The sequence below is a fragment of the Oncorhynchus nerka genome, linkage group LG1 (assembly GCF_034236695.1).
Source record: "Oncorhynchus nerka isolate Pitt River linkage group LG1, Oner_Uvic_2.0, whole genome shotgun sequence".
Lineage (NCBI taxonomy): Eukaryota > Metazoa > Chordata > Actinopteri > Salmoniformes > Salmonidae > Oncorhynchus > Oncorhynchus nerka.
In genome coordinates, this window is record NC_088396.1 from 7,300,607 (window position 1) to 7,313,013 (window position 12,407).

A 12,407-nucleotide genomic window follows, 5' to 3' on the forward strand; every position below is an offset into this window, starting at 1 on the left:
ACAATGCAGTAATAACCAACAAGTAATCTAACCTAACAATTCCAAAACTACTGCCTTATACACACAAGTGTAAAGGGATAAATAATATGTACATAAAGATATATGAATGAGTGATGGTACAGAACAGAATAGGCAAGATGCAGTAGATGGTATCGAGTACAGTATATAGATATGAGATGAGTGATGTAGGGTATGTAAACAAAGTGGCATAGTTAAAAGTGGCTAGTGATACGTGTATTATATAAAGATGCAGTAGATGATATAGAGTACAGTATATACAGTGGGGCAAAAAAGTATTTAGTCAGCCACCAATTGTGCAAGTTCTCCCACTTAAAAAGATGAGAGGCCTGTAATTTTCATCATAGGTACACTTCAACTATAACAGACAAAATGAGAAGAAAAACCCCCAGAAATTCACATTGTAGGATTTTTAATGAATTTATTTACAAATTATGGTGGAAAATAAGTATTTGGTCACCTACAAACAAGCAAGATCTCTGGCTCTCACAGACCTGTAACTTCTTCTTTAAGAGGCTCCTCTGTCCTCCACCCGTTACCTGTATTAATGGCACCTGTTTGAACTTGTTATCAGTATAAAAGACACCTGTCCACAACCTCAAATAGTCACACTCCAAACTCCACTATGGCCAAGACCAAAGAGCTGTCAAAGGACACCAGAAACAACATTGTAGACCTGCACCAGGCTGGGATGACTGAATCTGCAATAGGTAAGCAGCTTGGTTTGAAGAAATCAACTGTGGGAGCAATTATTAGGAAATGGAAGACATACAAGACCACTGATAATCTCCCTCGATCTGGGGCTCCACGCAAGATCTCACCCCGTGGGGTCAAAATGATCACAAGAACGGCGAGCAAAAATCCCAGAACCACACGGGGGGACCTAGTGAATGACCTGCAGAGAGCTGGGACCAAAGTAACAAAGCCTACCATCAGTAACACACTACGCCGCCAGGGGCTCAAATCCTGCCAGACGTGTCCCCCTGCTTAAGCCAGTACATGTCCAGGCCCGTCTGAAGTTTGCTAGAGAGCATTTGGATGATCCAGAAGAAGATTGGGAGAATATCATATGGTCAGATGAAACCAAAATATAACTTTTTGGTAAAAACTCAACTTGTCGTGTTTGGAAGACAAAGAATGCTGAGTTGCATCCAAAGAACACCATACCTACTGTGAAGCATGGGGGTGGAAACATCATGCTTTGGTGCTGTTTTTCTGCAAAGGGACCAGAACGACTGATCCGTGTAAAGGAAAGAATGAATGGGGCCATGTATCGTGAGATTTTGAGTGAAAACCTCCTTCCATCAGCAAGGGCATTGAAGATGAAACGTGGCTTGGTCTTTCAGCATGACAATGATCCCAAACCCACCACCTGTGCAACGAAGGAGTGGCTTCGTAAGAAGCATTTCAAGGTCCTGGAGTGGCCTAGCCAGTCTCCAGATCTCAACCCCATAGAAAATCTTTGGAGGGAGTTGAAAGTCTGTGTTGCCCAGCAACAGCCCCAAAACATCACTGCTCTACAGGAGATCTGCATGGAGGAATGGGCCAAAATACCAGCAACAGCATGTGAAAACCTTGTGAAGACTTACAAAAAATGTTTGACCTCTCTCTCATTGCCAACAAAGGGTATATAACAAAGTATTGAGATAAATTGACCAAATACTTATTTTCCACCATAATTTGCAAATTAATTCATTAAAAATCCTACAATGTAATTTTCTGGATTTTTTTTCTTCTCGTTTTGTCTGTCATAGTTGAAGTGTACCTATGATGAAAATTACCGGCCTCTCTCATCCTTTTAAGTGGGAGAACTTGCACAGTTGGTGGTAGACTAAATACTTTTTCCCCCCCACTGTACATATACATATGAGATGAGTAATGTAGGGTATGTAAACATTATATTAAGTAGCATTGTTTAAAGTGGCTAGTGATATATTTTACATCAATTCCCATTATTAAAGTGGCTGGAGTTGAGTCAGTGTGTTGGCAGCAGCCACTCAATGTTAGTGTTGGCTGTTTAACAGTCTGATGGCCTTGAGATAGAAGCTGTTTTTCAGTCTCTCGGTCCCTGCTTTGATGCCCCTGTACTGACCTCGCCTTCTGGATGATAGCGGGGTGAACAGGCAGTGGCTCGGGTGGTTGTTGTCCTTGATGATCTTTATGGCCTTCCTGTGACATCGGGTGGTGTAGGTGTCCTGGAGGGCAGGTATTTTGCCCCCGGTGATGCGTTGTGCAGACCTCTCTACCCTCTGGAGAGCCTTACGGTTGTGGGCGGAGCAGTTGCCGTACCAGGCGGTGATACAGCCCGCCAGGATGCTCTCGATTGTGCATCTATAGAAGTTTTGCTTTTGGTGACAAGCCACATTTCTTCAGCCTCCTGAGGTTGAAGAGGCGCTGCTGCGCCTTCTTCACAACGCTGTCTGTGTGGGTGGACCAATTCAGTTTGTCTGTGATGTGTACGCCGAGGAACTTAAAACTTACTACACTCTCCACTACTGTCCCATCGATGTGGATAGGGGGGTGCTCCCTCTGCTGTTTCCTGAGGTCCACAATCATCTCCTTTGTTTGTTGACGTTGAGTGTGAGGTTATTTTCCTGACACCACACTCCGAGGGCCCTCATCTCCTCCCTGTAGGCCGTCTCATCATTGTTGGTAATCAAGCCGACCACTGTAATGTCGTCCGCAAAGTTGATGATTGAGTTGGAGGCGTGCATGGCCACGCAGTCGTGGGTGAACAGGGAGTACAGGAGAGGGCTCAGAACGCACCCTTGTGGGGCCCCAGTGTTGAGGATCAGTGGGGTGGAGATGTTGTTACCTACCCTCACCACCTGGGGGCGGCCCGTCAGGAAGTCCAGTACCCAGTTGCACAGGGCGGGGTCGAGACCCAGGGTCTCGAGCTTGATGATGAGTTTGGAGGGTACTATGGTGTTAAATGCTGAGCTGTAGTCGGTGAACAGCATTCTCACATAGGTATTCCTCTTGTCCAGATGGGTTAGGGCAGTGTGGTTGAGATTGCGTCGTCTGTGGACCTATTTGGGCGGTAAGCAAATTGGAGTGGGTCTAGGGTGTCAGGTAGGGTGGAGGTGATATGGTCCTTGACTAGTCTCTCAAAGCACCTCATGATGACGGAAGTTAGCTCAGTTACCTTAGCTTTCTTGGGAACAAGAACAATGGTGGCCCTCTTGAAGCATGTGGGAACAGCAGACTGGGATAAGGATGGATTGAATATGTCCGTAAACACACCAGCCAGCTGGTCTGCGCATGCTCTGAGGACGCGGCTGGGGATGCCGTCTGGGCCTGCAGCCTTGCGAGGGTTAACACGTTTAAATATTTTACTCACGTCGGCTGCAGTGAAGGAGAGTCCGCAGGTTTTGGTTGCAGGCGTGTCAGTGGCACTGTATTGTCCTCAAAGCGGGCAAAAAAGTCATTTAGTCTGACCGGGAGTAAGACAACCTGGTCAGTGACGGGGCTGGTTTTCTTTTTGTAATCCGTGATTGACTGTAGACCCTGCGACATACCTCTTGTGTCTGAGCCATTGAATTGTGACTCTACTTTGTCTCTATACTGACGCTTAGCTTGTTTGATTGCCTTGTGGAGGGAATAGCTACACTGTTTGTATTCGGTCATGTTTCCGGTCACCTTGCCCTGATTAAAAGCAGTAGTTCGCTCTTTCAGTTTCACGCGAATGCTGCCATCAATCCACGGTTTCTGGTTTGGGAATATTTTAATCGTTGCTATGGGAACGACATCGTCAATTCACTTTCTAATGAACTCGCTCACCGAATCAGCGTATTCGTCAATGTTGTTGTTGGAAGCAATGCGGAACATATCCCAGTCCTCGTGATCGAAGCAGTCTTGTAGCGTGGAATCAGATTGGTCGGACCAGCGTTTAACAGACCTGAGCGCGGGAGCGTCTCGTTTTAGTTTCTGTCTGTAGGCAGGGAGCAACAAAATGGACTCGTGGTCAGCTTTTCCGAAAGGAGAGCGGGGGAGGGCCTTATATGCGTAGCGGAAGTTAGAATAGCAATGATCCAAGGTTTTACCAGCCCTGGTTGCGCAAACGATATGCTGATACAATTTAGGGAGTCTTGTTTTCAGATTAGCCTTGTTAAAATTCCCAGCTACAATGAATGCAGCCTCAGGATATGTGGTTTCCAGACCTAAGCCCCAAATTACTCTCTCCTCCCCATAGTATCCCTGATGTCCAACAATAACATATTCTGACAATGTAAACGTTCTACATTCCCCTCTCCCCCTCAGTGACATGAATAAGAATATTTCATATTTTCACATTTAGAAGACAGAACCCACCACCTTCCTCCCCCACACTCTGTTGTACAACACCAATGCCTTAAACAGTGCCTCATTACTAAGATGGGCCAACATAACATAGCACATATCATCTTCCCCAGGTGACGTTAACCCAGCCTTACCTATTGCCCTTTTCACCACTGCCATGGTAAATGGAGCATTCAACACATCATTTACATCCTCCCTCCTATTCAGCACTCCAGGATGCTCCTCTCTCGTTCTCTCTCTCCCTACTCAGACAGATTTGCTGAGCTATGCACTTGGACAAATGCTTCAGCAATTATCTTTGCCTTCTCATCTGTTACTGCCACATCCTTCTCACTCGTCAACACTAGATAATCCAACACCCTTTTGACCCCACAAATCCTCTGAATCATCTCCCACACTTCTACCACAAGTGGCAACCTTCCTATGGTGTCACAGAACAGACGCCAACATGATCTCGTTGACTGACAGATAGTTCTCCTCCTCAGGGCCTGGGCCTGCTTATACTGAATCAGACTGATGGATAGTTCCCCTTAGGGCCTGGGCTTGCTGATACTGAATCAGACTGATGGATAGTTCTCCCCCTCAGGGCCTGGGCCTGCTGATACTGAATCAGACTGATGGATAGTTCTCCCCCTCAGGGCCTGGGCCTGCTGATACTGAACCAGACTGATGGAAAGTTCTCCTTAGGGCCTGGGCCTGCTGATACTGAATCAGACTGATGGATAGTTCTCCCCCTCAGGGCCTGCTGATACTGAATCAGACTGATGGATAGTTCTCCCCCTCAGGACATGGGCCTGCTTATACTGAATCAGACTGATGGATAGTTCTCCCCCTCGGGGCCTGGGCCTGCTGATACTGAACCAGACTGATGGAAAGTTCTCCTTAGGGCCTGGGCCTGCTTATACTGAATCAGACTGATGGATAGTTATCCTCACCAGGACCAGGGCCTGCTTATACTGAATCAGACTGATGGATAGTTCTCCTTAGGGCCTGGGCCTGCTTATACTGAATCAGACTGATGGATAGTTCTCCTAATCAGGGCCTGGGCCTGCTGATACTGAATCAGACTGACAGATAGTTCTCCTTAGGGCCTGGGCCTGCTTATACTGAATCAGACTGATGGATAGTTCTCCCCCTCAGGACATGGGCCTGCTTATACTGAATCAGACTGACAGATAGTTCTCCTTAGGGCCTGGGCCTGCTGATACTGAATCAGACTGATGGATAGTTCTCCTTAGGGCCTGGGCTTGCTGATACTGAATCAGACTGATGGATAGTTCTCCTTATGGCCTGGGCCTGCTTATACTGAATTAGACTGATGGATAGTTCTCCTAATCATGGCCTGGGCCTGCTGAAACTGAATCAGACTGACAGATTGTACTCCTCCTCAGGGCCTGGGCCTGCTTATACTGAATCAGACTGATGGATAGTTCTCCTTAGGGCCTGGGCCTGCTGATACTGAATCAGACTGATGGATTGTTCTCCTTAGGGCCTGCTTATACTGAATCAGACTGATGGATTGTTCTCCTTAGGGCCTGGGCCTGCTTATACTGAATCAGACTGATGGATAGTTCTCCCCCTCAGGGCCTGGGCCTGCTGATACTGAATCAGACTAATGGATAGTTCTCCTAATCAGGGCCTGGGCCTGCTGATACTGAATCAGACTGACATATAGTTCTCCGTAGGGCCTGGGCCTGCTTATACGGAATCAGACTGATGGATAGTTCTCCTTAGGGCCTGGGCCTGCTGATACTGAATCAGACTGATGGATAGTTATCCTCACCAGGACCAGGGCCTGCTTATACTGAATCAGACTGATGGATAGTTCTCCTTAGGGCCTGGGCCTGCTTATACTCAATCAGACTGATGGATAGTTATCCTCACCAGGACCAGGGCTACTGAATCAGACTGATGGATAGTTCTCCTTAGGGCCTGGGCCTGCTGATACTGAATCAGACTGATTGATAGTTCTCCTTAGGGCCTGGGCCTGCTTATACTGAATCAGACTGATGGATTGTTGTCCTTAGGGCCTGGGCCTGCTTATACCTAATCAGACTGATGGATAGTTCTCCTTAGGGCCTGGGCCTGCTGATACTGAATCAGACTCTTGGATAGTTCTCCTCCTCAGGGCCTGGGTCTGCTGATACGGAATCAGACTGATGGATAGGTCTCCTTAGGTCCTGGGCCTGCTGATACTGAATCAGACTGATGGATAGTTGTCCTTAGGGCCTGGGCCTGCTGATACTGAATCAGACTCATGGATAAGTCTCCTTAGGGCCTGGGCCTGCTGATACTGAATCAGACTGATGGATAGTTCTCCTTAGGGCCTGGGCCTGCTGATACTGAATCAGACTGATGGATAGTTCTCTTTAGGGCCTGGGCCTGCTTATACTGAATCAGACTGATGGATAGTTCTCCCCCTCAGGACATGGGCCTGTTGATACTGAATCAGACTGATGGATAGTTCTCCTTAGGGCCTGGGCCTGCTTATACTGAATCAGACTGATGGATAGTTCTCTCCCTCAGGGCCTGGGCCTGCTGATACTGAATCAGACTGATGGATAGTTCTCCTTAGGGCCTGCTGATACTGAATCAGACTGATGGATAGTTCTCCTAATCAGGGCCTGGGCCTGCTTATACTGAATCAGACTGATGGATAGTTATCCTCACCAGGAGCAGGGCCTGCTGATATTGAATCAGACTGACATATAGTACTCCTCCTCAGGGCCTGGGCCTGCTTATACTGAATCAGACTGATGGATAGTTCCCCTCTTCAGGGCCTGGGCCTGCTGATACTGAATCAGACTGACAGATAGTACTCCTCCTCAGAGCCTGGGCCTGCTTATACAGGGGATAGTTCCTGGCCTGCCTGCTGATACTGAATCAGACTGATGGATAGTTCTCCTCCTCAGAGCCTGGGCCTGCTTATACTGAATCAGATTGATGGATAGTTCTCCTTAGGGCCTGGGCCTGCTGATACTGAATCAGACTGATGGATAGTTCTCCCAGGACCAGGACTGCCTGAATCAGACTGATGGATAGTTCCCTGCTTATACTGAATCAGACTGATGGATAGTTATCATCACCAGGACCAGGACTGCTGATACTGAATCAGACTGATGGATAGTTCTCCTTAGGGCCTGGGCCTGCTTATACTCAATCAGACTGATGGATAGTTATCATCACCAGGACCAGGACTGCTGATACTGAATCAGACTGATGGATAGTTCTCCTTAGGGCCTGGGCCTGCTTATACTGAATATACTTGTCTCTTATCGATGGAGGTTATGATATCGTTTAGGACCTTGAGCGTGGCTGAGGTGCACCCGTGACTAGCTCAGAAACCAGATGGCATAGCGGAGAAGGTACGGTGGGATTCGAAATGGTCGGTGATCTGTATGTTAACTTGGCTTTCGAAGACCTTAGAAAGGCAGGGTAGGATAGATATAGGTCTGTAGCAGTTTGGGTATGGTGTCCAGGGCACAGCTGGGGGCAGAAGGTGGTCTTTTGCAAGTGGCAACGGTAAGAGACTTGTTTCTAGAAAGGTGGATTTTTAAAAGTAGAAGCTCAAATTGTTTAGGCACAGACCTGGATAGTAAGACAGAACTCTGCAGGCTCTCTCTGCAGTAGTTTGCAACTCCACCCCTTTTGGCAGTTCTATCTTGTCAGAAAATGTTATAGTTAGGGATGGAAATGTCTGGGTTTTCGGTGGTCTTCCTAAGCCAGGATTCAGACACGGCTAGGACATCCGGGTTGGCAGTGTGTGCTATGGCAGTGAATAAAACAAACTTAGGGAGGAGGCTTCTAATGTTAACATGCATGAAACCAAGGCTTTTACGGTTACAGAAGTCCACAATTGAGAGCTCCTGGGGACACGTAGGGCCTGGGTTAACCTCCACATCAGCCGAGGAACAGAGGAGTAGTAGGATAAGGGTACAGCTAAAGGCTAAAAGAACTGGATGTCTAGTACATTCAGAACAGAGAGTAATAGGAGCAGATTTCTGGGCACGGTGGAATAGATTCAAGGCATAAGATACAGACATGGGTATGGTAGGATGTGAATACAGTGGGGGTAAACCTGTGCAATGAGTGATGATGGAGACATCGTCTCTAGAAATATAATTTAAACCAGGTGATGTCACCGCATGTGTGGTAGGTGAAACTAAAGTGTTAAATAAGGCGTATTGAGCAGAGCTAGAGGCTCTACAGTGAAATAAGGCAATAATTACTAACCGAAACAGCAATGGACACGGCATATTGATGTTAGGGAGAGGCATGCGTAGCCGAGTGATGATAGGAGTCCAGTGAATGGCTTTAGGCAGCTGGCGGGCCAGGGCTAGCAAGCTAGCAGAAGGGCCTTTGAGGGACGTTGCGACGGAGGAAAGTCTGTTGTGGCCCCCTTGTGCTGTTACGTCGGCAGACGGATCAGCAGGGCCAGGCCAATTGGCAAAATAGGTATAGTGGCCAAAGAATGTGTTCAATGTGCCCTAGACAGCTAGCGGGCCGCGGCTAGCAGGCTAGCGGATGGGCATTCAGGGGAAGTCGCGACGGAGGAGCCAGTTGAGAGACCCCCTCGGGCGAATCACGTCGGTAGTCCAGTCGTGATGGGTCGGTGGGGGTCCAGGCCAGTTGGCAAAATAGGTATTGAAGCCCAAGGAGTGGCTGATGGACCTCTACGGCTAGCTGGGAGATGGGCCTAGCAGATGGGCCTAGCAAGGCTAGCTCCAGGCTAATTGGTTCTTGCTTCGAGACAGAGACAGAGACATTAGCCAGGAATGGCCACTTGGATAGCAGCTAGCTAGCTGCGATGATCCAGGTGAAAAAAACGAGCTAGTAGCTAGTTAGCTGGCTAGCTTCTGTTGGGGGTTCCGTTTCAGAGGACGGATCAGCAGGGCTCCGTGTAGTAAACCAGGCTAATTGGCAAAATAGGCATAGTGGCCAAAGAATTTGTCCAATGTGCTCTAGAAAGGTAGCAGGCCGCGGCTAGCGGGCTAGCGGATGGGCATTCAGGGGACCACGTGACGGAGGAGCCAGTTGAGAGACCCCCTCGGACAGAATTACGTCAGTAGTCCGGTCCAATTGGCAAAATAGGTATTGTAGCCCAAGGAGCAGCTGATGGGCCTCTTCAGCCATCCGGGAGATGGGCCTAGCAATAGCCAACTGACGACAAGCTAGCTTTTGATGGGGGTTCTTAAATATAAAAAAATAGAGGATCCGTACCACATCGGGTGAGGTGGGTTGCAGGAGCGTAATGTTCAGTCTGTAGATGGAAGGTGATATTAAAATATATACACGAGGTATAGATAGAAAAAACAAGGAAAAACTGTATTTACACGGGACAGGACGGAACAAGACAAAACACACCTCCGACTGCTACGCCACATATTTCCTTCAGTGGTAGTATATATACACCCCAATTTGGGTGGAGTATCCTCCTCCTCTCTAAACATTACATATTTAGTGCTAGGCAGGAAGTTAAGTGATACAGGCAATAAACTGTTCCTTCTCCCTTAATGTGACCGTACCTGACCTCGACCCCCTTCCTCACTAAACCCAATCTCTCCACACTTATCAGTTCCTGCCATGTGTGATTGCCTTTCCTTCACTCAATACATTCCAAGCTTAATTGCCTCCACCATATACATTCCTCGTACAGATATCCATTAACAACTGGTGTAGACCCTAGACTATAGCTCTCAACCACATAACTTTTAACCGCAACCACACAATTGCTTACCAAATCTAGTGACAACAACCACACAACTTCTGACCACATCTAGTGACCACAATGACGCAACCACATCTAGTGACCTCAATCACTACATGTCTGACCACTGGCTTAAAGTGGAGGAGAGATTGACTTCATCACTACTTGTATTTGTGAGAGGTATTGACATGTTGAATGCACCGAGCTGGCACACAGCTAGGACCCCCATGCATACCCCACAAGACATGCCACCAGAAGTCTCTTCACAGTCCCCAAGTCCATAACAGACTATGGGAGGCATACTGTACTACATAGAGCCATGACTACATGGAACTCTATTCCACACCAAGTAAATGATGCAGCAGTAGAATCAGATTTAAAAAACAGATAAAAATACACCTTATGGAACAGCAGGGACTGTGAAGCAACAAACATGGGCACAGATACATGCATATACACACACATTGATTTTGTATCGTAGATATGTGGTAGTGGTGGAGTAGGGGCCTGAGGCCACACAGTGTGTTGTGAAACCTGTGAATGTATTGTAATATAAATAAAATGTCTAACTGCCTTCATTTTTCTGGACCCCAGGATGAGTACATAGTAAATTAATGACCACAACTGCTGACCACAACACAATTACTGACCGCAACCACACAACTACTGACAACAACCACACGACTACTGACCACAACCACAAGACTACTGACCAAGCACACGGGTGACCAGAACCACACAAATATTGACCACAACCACACAACTACTGACCACACACATGACTACTGACCACAACCACACAACTACTGACAACAACCACACAACTTCTGACCACCTCTAGTGACCACAACCCACAACTATTGACCAACCACACAATGTGTGACCAAGAACCACACAACTACTGACCACACACAACTACTGACAACAACCACACAACTTCTGACCACATCTAGTGACCACAACCACACAACTATTGACCAACCACACAATGTGTGACCAGAACCACACAATGTCTGACCAGAACCACACAACTACTGACCACACACACACAAATACTGACCGCGGAGCAAAAGTATTGTAAATATGTGGTAGTGGTGGAGTAGGGGCCTGAGGGCACACAGTGTGTTGTGAAACCTGTGAATGTATTGTAATGTTTTTAAAATTGTATAACTGCCTTAATTTTGCTGGACAACCAGGAAGATTAGCTGCTGCTTTGGCAGCATCTAATGGGGATCCATAATAAATAAATAAAACTAATGACCACACAACCTCTGACCACATCCAGTGACCACAACTATACAATATCTGACCACAACCACACAACTGCTGACCACAACACAAATACTGAAAGCAACCACACAACTAGACAGTAACCACACAACTACTGACCACAACACAAATACTGACCACAACCACACAACTAGACAGTAACCACAACTCCTGACCACTCAACTGCTAACCACAACCACACAATATATTGACCACATCGAGTTACCACAACCACACAATATCTGACCACAACCAAACAACTATTGACCAGAACCACACAACTTTGGACCACATCTAGTGACCACACCCACACAATATCTGACCACAACCACACAACTTCTGACCACAACACAACTACTGACAACAACCACACAACTAGACCGTAACCACACAACTACTGACAACAACCACACAACACAACTACTGACCGCAACCACACAACTAGACCATAACCACACAACCTCTGACCACAACGACACAACTGCTGACCACATCTAGTGACCAACCAACCACACAACTACTGACTAAAGTTAACATTTATTTGTGGGGCTTGCGCATCAAAAGCCCCAGCTTTAATCGTCGACATACTTATTGTGAACAAAATGTGAGAGAAATAAAGTTTTTGTGCGAATGGAACATTTCTGGGCTCTCTTATTGCAGCTCATGAAACCAGCACTTTTACATGTTGTGTTAATATTTTTGTTCGGTGTAAAAAGCATAACCACAACATTTACCTTCATTTGCTTCCTCTGCAAACGCCATCATGACTGTGTGGTTGTTGCTGAGGATCATTGGTAACAATTGATAATTAAAAAGACTAACAGGCTCATTAAATCGATGCATGGTGGTTGTTGGCTGTGTCCTTACACAGCTCCATGGTTAGTGCCGGCAATACGAGGGCATCGCCTACAGTACTATTGTACACTATTATAATTCTATGTACACTAATCTTCCGACATTAGCACGGGTAATGAATCAAAACACTACTTTTGATTCATCAGTATATTTTGAGTGTAAAGGTCATCTAAACTGTTAAAAAAAATATTCATACATTCTTTCCTAACCCTAAAATGTTCCTCAATCTACAAGAGCAGAATCTTTTTAAAACTACCAG